At 47.8% G+C, this 12,981-nt stretch overlaps 1 protein-coding gene across 3 annotated transcripts in view; it reads left to right on the forward strand.

The window, feature by feature from the left end:
- Nucleotides 1–12,981, forward strand: part of MGAT4A (alpha-1,3-mannosyl-glycoprotein 4-beta-N-acetylglucosaminyltransferase A) — a 135,117-nt gene that overhangs the window by 11,525 nt on the left and 110,611 nt on the right. Inside the window, exon 1 of one of the 3 annotated variants that reach the window (XM_059942680.1) lies at nucleotides 11,299–11,374. The exons of 1 other annotated variant lie outside the window; for it this stretch is intronic. The gene's annotated coding sequence lies outside the window, so the exon portion shown is untranslated. Of the gene's footprint in view, nucleotides 1–11,298; nucleotides 11,429–12,981 lie in introns of those variants that run through there. One more of the 3 variants, XM_059942679.1, reaches the window with a different exon arrangement.

Here is a 12,981-nt window from a genome sequence, read left to right on the forward strand (position 1 = left end):
TATACCCCTTTACCCTTTGGTTACCATCAGTTTTTCTTCTATGTGAGTCTGTTTCTGTTTTGTAAATAAGTTCATTTGTATCATATTTTAGATTCCACATATACGTGATAATCATATGGTATTTGTCTTTGTCTGGCTTACTTCACTTCGTATGATAATCTCTAGGTCCATCCATGTTGCTGCAAATGGCATTATTTCATTCTTTTTTATGGCTGAGTAGTGTTCCGCTATATAAATGTATCCCATCTTCTTTATCCATTCATCAGTCGATGGACACTTAGGTTGCTTCCATGTCTTGGCTACTGGCTACTGTGAATTGTTCTGCTATGAACACAGGGGTGCATGTATGTATCGTCAATTAACTAATTTAAAGACATTCTTTAAACACTCGTGGGCCAGGGGCCTAATCTACACTTTCGTCTGGGTGTAGAGTGTGGGACCCAGTGGTAGGGGGTCGGGGTGGGACTGGGATTGGGGGTTAGGGAGAGAGAAAGAAAATGAGTCAGGCCAAATGGCTGAAAGGATCATGCAAACTCAGGAAGAGGCCTGAGGTGGGCTGCAGCCTGTGGACAGCTCAGTGCCACTCACCCTAACCTTGAGCTGGGTTCTGGGGTGCAGACTCGCCCTGCTGCTTCCTCCTCTCTCGCCGTACCACTCTCCCCTGTCTCCCTCACTCCAGCTCCTTTGGATGCAGTGGAAATGCTCAGAATATTGAGTTCCAGTCTTAGTCGGCCCTTAGCTGGTGATATGACCTTGGCCAAGATGTTTTGCTGCTCTGGCTGGTGGTTTCTTTTTATGTACAAGTAAGCACTTGACCAGAGGGGATAGGGTCCCTCCTAGCTCCAAGAGTCCCCAATTCTGGGCTTATGATATTGGCAGATTTTTCAGCTCACCTACATAACTGTTTGCCCTGAAACAAGTGATGTTGAACTTAGGCTGTGTCACTCTCTAAAACGAGCCAGTCCACAAATAAAATGAATGTTTGAAAGCTTTCTACGATGGTGTTTAGTTTCTGCAAAATTCCTAGGACTCCTTTAATACCTTTGCAATGGTTGGGGGAGGGCAGCAACATGATCAAGGGCACAGACACCTGCAGGTTGCCCGGGCTGACTCCTAGCTCAGCTACTTCCTCGTTTTGTGAATTTAGGCAACTTGTTTAATGTTTCTTGCCTCAGTTTCCTCCTGTGTAAAGAGGTAAAATGAGAGTCCCAACCTTTTAGGGTCATTGTGAGGATTAAATTAATTAATATGTGTAAATCTCTTCGTGGGATGCCTGGCAGAGTGTGAATGTTCTGGGAATGCTAGCTATATTTACGATAATTTCTTTCTTATTTGCAATTATAGAAAAATAGCAGAGGCCTAGGGGATGGTTCAGAACACTAAGCTGGTATTAGTATTAGTAGGTATCCCCAAAAGGGGATGCTGAGTAGGAGGTGGCCAGTGATGGGGGCGATCCTGATTTATCATTTAGATCTCCTTTTTCTGGCTTTTCAAATATTTCTGATGTTAGACACAAAACCAGGATGACTTCACGCCACCCTGCAAAGCACAGCCCAAGCTGTCTTCACTGCCTGGCCACCCACTCATCCTTGGCAAATGGCCATGGAGCCTTTGCTGATGCTGCCCTTCTGAAATGTCCCTTGTGAAGGCGGCCAGTGACCTAGCTGGTAAACCCAATGGTTTCTACTCACCCCTCATCCCTCTCCATCTTGCTGGAGTCACCTGATCTTTCTCTTCAATTCTAACGTCCATGTCTTGTTCCTGCCAAAGAGCACCACCTCTGTGTCTCTTAACAACTCCGATTCATCAGTAGGGTCAAAGTTGAAGTCATTTTCCTCCTAAACATCTCCTTCCCTGTGATCTCTGCTTTGGTTTGGAAACCTGCCATCAGCCCCATCACTGGCCTCAAAATCTCCATGCCTCGGGACTTCCCTGGCGGTCCAGTGGTTAGGACTCTGTGCTTCCACGGCAGGGGGCACGGGTTCGATCCCCGGTCAGGAAACTAAGATCCTGCATGCCACGCGGCGTGGCCAAACAAAACAAAAAAAAAAACAAAACTCAATGCCTCTTTTGCCCTCCTTCTCTCACCTGTCCCTGCAGCAACCCTAAATTGGGACTGATTAGCTCTCACTCGGAGGACCCACCCTCCCTTCCCTACCACCCACTGTACTGGCTGCCACCAGGAGGATCTCCTGACCCTTAGCTCTGAACGCCCATTCTCAAAAACATCTGATGACTTCGCATTATCTACTGAATAAAGTCCAAACTCCTTATGCTAGCACCAAATCCCCCGGCACCCGCTGCCCCTACAGAAAAAAAAAAAAAAACTGACCCCAAACCCCAATCTTTCTGTGCAACCTCATTTCTTGCTATACTCCCTCACCCCACACGGACTGAAGAGCCGAGTTCAATTGTCTGTGCCACATGGTGTTTGGTGCCAGAACACCGTAAGCCCTCAGCAAATATTTGTCGAACAGGAAAGAAATACGATACGTTGTCAAATAGGAACTATGGCAAATGCTAAAATTCATGAGGAAGGAGCTTCCTAAATATTTGTTCTCCTCTGCAGAGGCCAAGATGATGACTTTTCCCCTAGTGCTTGGAAGATGAAGAAATTGGGACGTACTTTCACTGCAAGGTTGAAGCTTTCACTTGAAAGGAGAAATTATTTCAGGTGGCTGGGCAGAAGGTACTTTCACAATTACAATAACATTTGACAGACACTAAAATGTAATGTCCCTTTATAGGAAGGCAATGAAACGATGAATTATAAGGACCATTAGATGATTGGAAGGATTTTTTTCCCCCTCTTTATCAGATTTTTCTAATAAAGACTCAATTCTCATTTGAGGCAAGTTCTTTTGGGCACTTTCCCAATACAATTCCAATTTATTTTTCCATTAGCGGGGAGCAGTTCTTAGATTTTTTTCATTATAAGCCCACAGTGCCACATCCTGCTAGAAGTGTCAGGGTCCCACTCCCCAATACTTCTGAATATCACCCTCCTTGCCTCTCTGTTGTTGCTGAATGGCAACATAAATGTGGCCAGTGAGATAGGATTCAGGTTGGAAAATTAGAAAACTGATAAAAAAAAAAAAATATCCCACAGGGAGTTCTAATAAATGCTGAAATGCAAGAGGATTTATCTGTGTGATCTCATGTTCTGGGTTTGGGGAAAATGAATGGAATGGAGAAATTATGATCATCATTATTAGAAATAGGTCATTTTTGTCCTAAGATGGTTTTAGGATGTGTATACCCGTAAGTCACACATTGATGGAAAGTTTACCTTTCTGGGTCTCCAGCCACCTTGATGAGGTTTGGCTTCTTGGTCTCTCTACCCCTTCAATCCATGCTCAATTGTATTAAATTCAAGTTTTAAACTGAAAATAAGTATAACTACCGACTTTTTTTCAACTAATGAGTGACAGGAGTGTGGAATTATGGAGTGCATAATAAATGCCGTGGATGGTCTAAAAAGCCTAAAACATTTCAGAATGTTTTAGGTTTCGCATTTGAACGTGCATATGTCATCTTGTAAGAGCTCAGGGTCCTTCACGAAAACAATCAAGTCCTGGGGACTTCCCTGGTGGTCCAGCGGTTAAGACTCTACACTTCCACTGCAGGGGGCACAGGTTCCATCCCTGGTTGGGGAACTAAGATCCCACGTGTCGCAGGGCGTGGCTCAAAAAATTAAAAAACAACAACAATAACAATCAAGTCCTATTTATGAAGATCTGGCTGCCTCCCCCAAATTCCTGACCCCTCTCCTCTACCCTTTGTGCAGAGTCATGTGATGGGAAGTTTTGAGAAGAAAAGGAACACAAACCCACAGCCTCCTGACAAGTTCAAGTACTTCTGTCCCTGTCCTGCCGGTAGCAGGCACTCCCGTCCTCCCACAGCAGCTGGGCCCCAAAGGCAGCTCCAGCCACTGCCTCACTCAACTGCTCCGTCTCTGCTCCTCCCCGACCTGCTGCTCTTACCCTTTTGTGGACTCACTTCTCTTTACTTTCTATCTTTTGGCTTCTTCTACCTTTTTGCTCAGGGCTTCTGCCTACTCCATCCCCTGTCTTTCTGCTTCTGTCCTGACACTGAAGGAGACTGTATCTCTTTGTTTCAAAGATGAGATCTGATGAGTTCCCTTGGTCTCAGTCCTGTTTAAATCACCCCCACAGGGCAGGTCCAAGTGTCAGGGCCCTATATCCTGGGATAGTCTGTAAAACAGCTAGGACATCTCACTGTTGTGAATAAGAACTTTTGATTTTCTATCTATCTGTCTACCTATGTATCACTCGATTAATAATAGGAAAATGATTACTCAGTACATTTAGCTGGTTTGGTGTGTGGAAGCTTTTTAGATTACCTGGAGTCTTTAGGAGAAAAACCAACAAGAACAGGAAGTTCTCAGTGATGAAAGGAGGGGTCAACTATTCAGCTGGTGAAAGAAGTCTACATCTAGGGAAAGGAAGATGGCTCAAGGCTGTGAACCAGGCCTAGGGGTCCCCCCCAAAAGGAACAGGAACCCAGCTGGCACAAGACCTGAGTTCCTCTAGAAGGAGGCCTCTGTGTTTGTACTCAACCGTGTTCAGCTCTTTTAAAATTGTTCTCTTGCTTCCTAGTCTGGGAAGGGCTTGCTGACTTCTCCCTTACCTCTGGGATAAGACATGCCTTCCCATGCCGAACCAGAGGCAGGTCACTCTTACAATGTGTCCCCTCAATAAGCACTTTTAAGTTCACAAAGCATATTGCTGTCCAAAAACGTTTTAGAGAATTTTGACAAAATTAATTTTACAAAGCATTCTGTGGAGATTGTCTTGGAAGGTTTTATTGACAATTCCGTGCACCAAGATTTTCTGTTCAGAGGACGGTCTTGATTTCTTGTACCATTTCTACCTTCCCAAACGCTTTCCATAGAAGCTGACTTGAGCAAGGCTATTGAATGGAGCGTTCAGAATTCTGGAAGACTCTTTTCCCTGAAGAGACACCTTAGCTCTCACTCCTGTTCGTTTCTGAAGCGATAGGGCATTTTCAGTTGTATCTGAGACACTAATATTAGAACGTCCATTGACCGAAGAGAACTGCCTGCCCTCTACCCTCCTTCATCTTATCTTAAGCTTTGTGCTTTCGATCCTAGGCCAATGTGAAATGTAAAGTAGGAAGCAAAACCAAAGCAATGAGCAAATATTTACTAAAAGCCTCTAGTGGAGGTATGTAGACGGGGCATACAGTAGCAGCCCTGCAAATATTTGTTGGATGATCATAAGACACATTGTTTTTTCACTCAGGTAAAAATATCACAGCAACTTTCTAGCTGCAGTCAATGACATGAGGGCACCTCTAGCCTTGAGGATTTTTGTTACAATGTTGCTTTTTTTTTTTTAATTTTTATTTTATTTATTTATTCATTTTTGGCTGTGTTGGGTCTTCGTTTCTGTGCGAGGGCTTTCTCTAGTTGCAGTGAGTGGGGGCCACTTTTCATCGCGATGCACGGGCCTCTCACTGTTGTGGCCTCTCTTGTTGTGGAGCACAGGCTCCAGACGCGCAGGCTCAGTAGTTGTGGCTCACGGGCCTAGTTGCTCCGCGGCATGTGGGATCTTCCCAGACCAGGGCTCGAACCCGTGTCCCCTGCATTGGCAGGCAGATTCTCAACCACTGCGCCACCAGGGAAGCCCCAATGTTGCTTTTTTATCCAGCAATCTTCAGTGTCTTCCTCTTACCAAAGACTGAGACCGTGCACAATTTTCATAACCTGCCTTGTTTCCCATGATGCCTCTGTTTACTCCCCCTGCCCAGGTGCCATGAACGCTGGTGCCCTGCGCTCTTTGTGTGTGTGCTCCTCCCTCTCTTGTAATGCTTATTTCCTTCCCCCCTACATCTGCCCAAATCCTACACCCGTTCTTCAAGGCTCAGAGAAAGTGTGTCCTCTTCCACAAAGTCCTCCTTCATTCTGTCAAAGAATGCTGGCAGTGGCTCCCATGTGCCTGCCATACAGTGATGAATAAGATGGTCCCTGACCTCCAACAGTGTAACAGCTGAATGAATGAGGCAGATAAGTCAGCAGACGATTATATCGGTGCTGCCCAGCTTTTCTTTTCACTAAATAAAACACAGAGAAAACAACATTCATCATGGGCCCCCAGCCTGCTTGTAGCTGGAAGATTCCAGCTGCCCCAGATCTGACCCAACCACTCCAAAGACTGAGAGGCACTGAAGCTTGCCCTTCCTCTAACTAACACCAGCTTGGAAACTCAGGGCGATGCTACAGTGTGACAAACCCACTGGTAGGAGTAGGAACAGAGTACAGTACGTCCCTCTCCCAGTCTTGGGGGAAAGGGAAGGCTTCCTGGGAGGTGGCATCAAGCTGAATCTTGAAGAATGTTAGCTAGCCAAAGAGGACTGTAGGGTGGGGCTGGGGAGTGAGTTGCCAGAGGCAACAGGATGTGCCACTTGGTGGCTGGCAGGGAACGGTTCAGGATGGCATGGCTTGGCTTGAGGGGCAGAGGCTAGAATGTGGCTCTAGTGGCAAGCAGGCATGAGATGAGGAGGGTCTTGGGTGTTCCTCCAACCAGACTGTGAACTCCTTGAGGGTTAAGACCACATTTTCAATTCTGTGTCTTCTAAACTGCTGATCACCTAAGGGCTCCATACAGCATCAGTGTTTGATAGAAAATTCTCTCTTTACTAGTGACAGCATCGTGATGGCTGCCACGAGACATGTGAACAAGTCTCTCTTAAGAGTGATGTGAATGAGAAAGGTGTTTTCTATAGTTTGTGTTAGTCCCACTGGAGCAGAGAGATCTGACAGGCTCCATTCCCTCTTGTTTCCAGGACAAGCTCTGGTTTCTCTTTAAAGAATGCCTAAAGTGGTTTTTTATTCTGACACTGATTTGGTTACTTATGCATTGTCTTGAGCCTCCCATGCTGTTGCCTTTCTATCCTCTGCTGTGTGATGCCGGAGCTGAGAGTAAGCTGGCTGCAGTTGCTGGGCTTCCTGGAACTGGCTTTCTGTTAATATCTGCCCATAGGAGGCAATGGTTGGAGATTAGAAGGCAGAGGAAGGAGAGAAGCTTCCTGCTTCTGGAAGTTGTTGGCAACAGTTGCAAAAACAGTGGGGGTGGGGTGATTCCTGTCTCCAGCTGCCCAGGCTAAGGCAGCATCTTTTCAGGGTTCCAGACCAATAGCAACAGTTCTCCAATAGTGCATCAGCAGATGTAAGCTCCAGGTGTCCACCCAGGGGCACTAGCAGTCTCTGATGCTTGGGTATCCATCCTGCATCCTCTTTGTTCTTCATGCCCCTTCTTTCTTCATTCAGCCCTTCCAACACCTTTGCAAGCAATCTCCTGTATAATATGCCCTCCATCCAAAATACCTAGGATAGTTTCCTTCCTTCCCTTCCCTTCCCTCCCTCCCCTTTTTCTTTCCTCTCTCCCCCCTTTTTTCTCCCTTTCTTCCTTTCTTCCTCCCTCCCTTCCTTCCTTCCTTCCTCTCTCTCTCTCTTTCTTTCTTTCTTTTCCTTCCTTCCTTCCTTCCTCCTGGTCCATGGCTGATACAGACACATACTTGTAGAGTTGTGTTCAGTTGCTATAAAAGAGGGTACAGAAACACTAGGTCTATGAAAAAGATGACAGAGATTATGTTGTCCTGATACCCAGAAGTCCAATGGCCTGATATTTGGCAATCATGGTCCTGGGTATATTATTTGAGTAAAGGTTTTTATCCTGTTTGAAATGTATTGATGGAGTAGCATAGTTGAGCTGCTCAGATTGGTTTCATGCATGGATGGATTTCAGATGCAGGGCTGTTGATCCAGCATCTTTTCCAAGTACCAAATTCACAGAGGAAGAAAAAGAAAAGAACAAAGTGGCCAAGGCTCTGCAATTCTCCAGCACAAAATTCTCTTCCATCATGCCTTCGGAGTGTACATCAAATAGAATAAAACCAGTGAGTCAGCTTTAATGGTGTGGCTAAGTCACTTAGTAGGGAAGAGTGATCCCTCCAAGCCTCCTAAACTTCCTGCCACGTGGCATTGCCGAGGGCGCCTGTTCCCAGTAAGATGGTTGGATTCTCTTTTGTTTTGGGGTTTTCTTGAAAAATTTTTGCAATGTCTTATATACATATATGAACACCACTGGCCACAACACTTCAGTATGGTAAGGGCTTATAATTGCATAATCATGTAGCCACACAGCCTGGCTTTTGTCTGAATAACCTGATAGGTACACCTACCCCGACAGTGTGAACGTGAACGAATAAGAAAGGCATCTTTCAGGGGTTCTTTCACAAAGAGATGAGTGAAGGTGTGGGGAGAAAGTGTAAAAATGAAAAATTAAAATAATTTAGCTCTCTGCTATCCTTCATCTGGATAAACCTTAATGTCCACCTAGAGCTGAATATTAAATGTGGTGGTTGGTTCTATTTGAATTCTCCCATTAATTTCTTGGACCTCATGTGCTCTGTCTGATTACACAACAGAAATACTGTGTACCTGTGTCTGAAACACTCTGTGGTTAACAAAGAGTTAATAGGCTCTTACTGCCCACCCTGGTCCTAGTTCCCCTCTAACTTCTAGACTAAAGGGATAGAACACACCATTTATCAAGTAAAATGGGAGGGCTCCTACCACCTCTACATGAGCCATTAAAAAAAAACAAACAGGAATGTGATGTGATATGATTCCTCGTGAAGCCTTTGCAATTGAAAAAAAGATCCCATGTGAGCCAGTAGCCAAGAAACCAGAGTCACGACATTTAACAACACTCATAAATGATGCAAGTTTGATTGTTCGTGCATGGAGGGGACGGGAGCAGAAAAGAACTAAAGATCATGTGTTTGATTTCTTAGAAGTTGATGGCTGCAGGCACGGTCCCCACCAACAAGTACTCCCCATCAAAGTGATAAAAGGAGAAGATTAGCTTCCTGTGTGTACTCTGTTTTTAGGTCAGATGTCACCTCCAGGAAGCCTTCTCCGCCTTGAGAATCTGATTGAGGGTCCCATCCTATCTTCTGTCCTAGTAGCTTGAGTTTATGGTGCTGTCTGTGGTCTACTTCCTTACCCACCTCTCCCACTAGTCGGTGAGCACCTCTGGGTAGGCACCAGCTGCCTCTGCACATCTTAGGCACTCCAGAAACATCTGTGGAAAGAACAGCCACCACATCACAGTTTTGTTGGAGACGGAACATAGAATGGTGAAGTTACAGGCAGAACTTCTAGCCTAAGTCCCTCCCCAGTTTCCACTGACTGTGTGAATTTAAAGGCCAGGATAAGGCAAAAAGAGAAGGTGCAGAATAACGGAGCTAGAGAATCATCGCGGAAAAGATAAAAAAGAGAAAAAGAACTAGACTGGACTCAGTGGGGTTAGGAACCCCTTTAATTGTTTATTATACAAGTTCCACAGACATGGTCAGCAAATCCAGGATCGTGTGCTCTGCAAAGTGAGGGTGAATGATCAATTCATTCTAACCCCTACCTTGGCATATATCGCATGCCCTTCTGACTTCTTAGGACAACGAACTGAAATCCAGGCTTTCCAGAGCTAAAACGTGATTGGTTTGTGACAAGTTTAACTGTATCACCAGATTTCTTCCGAAACCTGGCCTTCTGCTGCCAGATGGAGTAGCAACAAACAATCAAGAAGGCCCCCTAAGGAAGGCAGTTCTGTTTTTCCTGCTTTTTGTCTCCTGCTGTGGGTTCACCACTAACGCTCTTCCAGGGGGAATTCTGCCATCTATCCTGAATAAGCCCATTGAGTTTGTACTTGAAGTTTGTCCTTTGCAGCTTTCCTTTCTCTCTGACATATGCCTCTGCTTATAGAATGTTTGTGAATGCTTTCATTTCCTTCCCTCACTGAGAGAGAAAAAATGAAGAAAGTGGAAAGAAACGTGTCTTTTTAATATTCATCCACCCAACAACGTTTTGTCAATTGCTGAAGGTGTAAGCAGAGAGGTACAGGAATGGTGGAGGGGCTCTGGAGTCAAACTGACCTGGGTTTGAATTGTGGTTCCATCATTTACTAGTGCCTACATTACCATTTGTATCAGTTTGTGTGGTATTACTGTTTGTACTATTAACCTCTCAGGGCCTCCAGTTTCTTCCTCTGTAGAATGCAGATAGGAGCTACCTGGGCTATTTGGTTTTTTGTCCAGTCTTGTGGACCGGGCTTTGTCAAATGGTAGTGCTTTCTTCATCTGCAAGGAAATTGCTTGCCTGTCACTGAGCATTGTAGAACAAGGCCTAGGGCTTTCCATTCCCAAGAGATATTTCAGGCGAGGTGTATCAAACAATGTATCAAAGGTTTTATCCGAGAGTGGGTTCAGCCTTTATTACTTACATCTGGTCATGAAATTGTTGCCAGTTTGCTACTAGGAAATGTCTTTGTCATAGATTACAGGAAATCTGGCCCTCAGGCCGGTTACTAACCCAAGTCACAGTACGTACAAGATACTAAGAAAAACTGGGGCAGACCACTCGGGCTTTCTATAGATGATTATCTATTTGGTTCCGAAGTTAACCTCCAACTTTATGAAATGGTGATAGATTAGGACATGTGGCTCAGGAGAAAGGGGCAGGACAGCGTGGTGTAGTGGAAAAAATCAGAGGCTTTAGCACCCAAACGATCTGCATTTAACTCCTAGTTTATATTATCTTCTTCCCAGTCGCTTAAGCTAGTCCTTCTCCCTAAGTCCTGGTCTCCTCGTGGGTAAACTGGGGATAACGATGCCTATCGCTGGGGATGTCGCGAGAGCCAGACATCGGTGAGGTGCCTGGACGCGCGGGGCCTTGGAAGCTCTTGCTGGATTAGGTCGGGAGCCGCCCCGGGACCTGTCACCGGGAATGCCTCCCTGGCAGGATGGCGGGGACGGGACCCCAGCTGGGGGTAGGGGCTGGGGCCGGGGCACCCCGGGTGGTCGGGTCGCGCCCCAGGCGGAAGCTGGGGGCTCCCCGGGGCCTTTTGTTGGCAGCCTGAGCTGCCTCCGCGCACACGCCCGGGAGGATTAAAGCCAGATGTGGCGGCCGGGCGACGCCGAGCGCTCAGAGGCCGGGACCGGAGACCCAGACGCCGCTCCAGACCCGGCGGTGACGGTAAATGAAGCGGGGGAGATCTCACGAGAATGATACAGGCTGCGAGACGGCGCCCCTAAATGACAGCCGGGCGGGCCTCTGGCGGGCGGCTCGGCCGCGCGGGGGCGCCTGGTGGACGGCGCGCAGCACCGGCGGCCAATGGCTGGCGGGATCGCGGGCGGGGTCGAGCGCGGGGGCCGCAGCGCTCCAGCGGCGGGGCGGAGCCGCGCGGGGAGGCGGGGCGCCCGGCAGCAGCGGCGGCGGCCACAGCAGCCTCCGCGGCGGCCGCGGCAGGACTGGCAGCGCCGGCGGCGGGTGAGGGGCTCGTGGCGGCGGCGGCGGCGACGGCGGCGCGCGGGCAGCTTCGAGGTGGTGTGCAGGGCGGCTGCGCGGGGGGCGCGGGTTTGAGGGGCGGCCCCGGGTCGCGGGAGATCCACCTGCTGGTAACGGAGCAGCCTGCGCCGCGGCCCGGCGGGAGCTCGTGCGCCTCCGGTTGCTGCGGGGCCGGCTCGGGGCGCGGGCGGGCCGGGCCTCGGGGCGGGGCGCGGGCCGGGCCGCCCTGGGTTCGCCGTCAGCCCCGCTCCGCCGCCGCCGCAGCCCCGGGGTGCTGCGCGCTCTCGGGGTGGCCGGCCGGGCGCCTGGTGCGTTCTCAGCTCTCCTAGGCGCGGCGGGGCTTGTCGACTTTGGGGCAAAGTGAAGGAAAGTGGGGGTTTGGGGATGCAGAGGGGGAGAGAGAGTTGCCCGCAGGACCTGCTGCCCCAGGGCGCACGCCTGTCCCGGAGTCGGCGGCGTCCCGGGGCCGCGGGGCAGGTGCGGCGGGGGCGAGGCGGCCCGGGCGCAGGGGCTGGGGCTGCTGCCGGGTCGGCGAGGCGTGCACAGTCCTGGCGAATTTTCCTACAAAGTCAAGACCCGCCGGTCCTCTGTGCAAGCGTACCCCCATCCCCAGGCCTCAGTTCCCCCTTAACGAGGAAGCTGCAAGTGGGACCCTCGGGTTGGGGCCAGGTGATTCCACTGAGTGTACCCTGTGACAGCGCGAAGGCGTGTTTTATGAGCTGGCAGTCAGACCACTCGCGCGCCCGCTTTTTATTTCTCGCAGCGTGTGTTTCTCTGGAGCCCGTTCATTGCTTACAATCCGAATTGCGAAATATAAGCAGGCGCAGTGCATGTTTTCAGTGCTTTCCGTATATTTTGCTGTTGTGCTTTTGCTGTCGGACGACTTCTGATAAAATAGAATGACAACGTCGTTCGAATTTAGAACCTAAATTTAGAAGTGAATAATATGCGTTTAGTGGTTTATGTTTCTTTTTCTGAATGTTTTAAAAAAAAAAAGTTCCATTAACAGGTTATCCTAACAAAGGTTTCTTTAGCCCACACGTGTAAATCTGAAAACGCACAGGATGATGAAATTATGTAAGCTGTATTGACGAAAAATAGAAATCCTTTTATAAACGTAAAACCAATGAATTTTAACATAATTGCGGTGTATAAAGTTGTAGGGCTTACATCACGGATTTCACGATGGTGCCTTTCCTTTAGGCATCTCTGTCCTGTCTGTGGGATGGTAATTAAGCCATATGTTAAGTATTTTCAGCCGTAGAACATATTGACTGTTTCAGAGAACACTTTAAAATCCAACAAAGGTTATGTATCTGATAATAACGTAAAGGACTGCAGCCCTTAAAGGACTGTTAACAAAACAGATTTTTCAGTGTGAGATCTAGAGTTGAAAGTTCCATACAGCTTTGTCAGGATGGAGAAGATTGACCAGTAACTTTAGCCACTGCCTTTTTTGTTGTTAAGAATTCAGATGTGTTAAGTGATAGTCTCAGAGAGCGTCAAGGTGTTAGATTGAAATTTTTACAAATGTGGACACTGATGAAAAATATGGGTTACTTCCTCTCTTGCTTTAGGTAGTCAGTCAA

This window comes from Balaenoptera ricei, chromosome 13 (assembly GCF_028023285.1).
Source record: "Balaenoptera ricei isolate mBalRic1 chromosome 13, mBalRic1.hap2, whole genome shotgun sequence".
Lineage (NCBI taxonomy): Eukaryota > Metazoa > Chordata > Mammalia > Artiodactyla > Balaenopteridae > Balaenoptera > Balaenoptera ricei.